The sequence below is a fragment of the Anneissia japonica genome, unplaced genomic scaffold (genome assembly GCF_011630105.1).
Source record: "Anneissia japonica isolate Jap-2015-1 unplaced genomic scaffold, ASM1163010v1 scaffold211_len1577895_cov191, whole genome shotgun sequence".
Lineage (NCBI taxonomy): Eukaryota > Metazoa > Echinodermata > Crinoidea > Comatulida > Comatulidae > Anneissia > Anneissia japonica.
In genome coordinates this window covers 1,057,286-1,057,719 of record NW_022711099.1, presented here as the reverse complement: position 1 = coordinate 1,057,719, position 434 = coordinate 1,057,286, and the positions used below count along the sequence as shown (strand labels likewise).

The 434-nt window shown below is 44.0% G+C and overlaps 1 protein-coding gene across 2 annotated transcripts in view; it reads left to right on the top strand.

Annotated features, from left to right (window-relative positions):
- Positions 1-434, top strand: part of LOC117107314 (rab3 GTPase-activating protein catalytic subunit-like) — a 16,861-nt gene that overhangs the window by 14,454 nt on the left and 1,973 nt on the right. The gene's annotated exons all lie outside the window — the stretch shown is intronic.

Genomic DNA, 434 nt, shown 5'->3' with positions numbered 1-434 from the left:
TGTTGGCAATGGCAAAAACAATTAAGCTTAGACTAGATGGCATACCATACAAATACAACAAAACTTTAACTTTCCAGTAGGATGGCTCAGGCCTCCTAGCCTAGACAAGTAGAGGCTTGGCCTATTTTAAAGTTCTTACTTACAGAGGCCTACCTTTTTAACAATATTCTACCCTAAAGGCTTAAATCTGTGTAGCAGCTAGTGGTGAGCAAGGTTCCAAGTAAGCCTATAACCAGGGGCGGATCCAGAAATGTCCAAAAGGGGGGGCCGGAAGGGGGGCCGAAAGTTGGGCCGATTGAGACAACACTGTCGTAGGGGGTCCGGGGCATGGCCCCGCGAAATTTTTGTGTTCTAGACACCCGAACATAACATTTGAGGCATTCTGGGCTATCATTTTTTTCTTTTTCTCTCTTTTTTTCTTCTTTTTTTCTTTT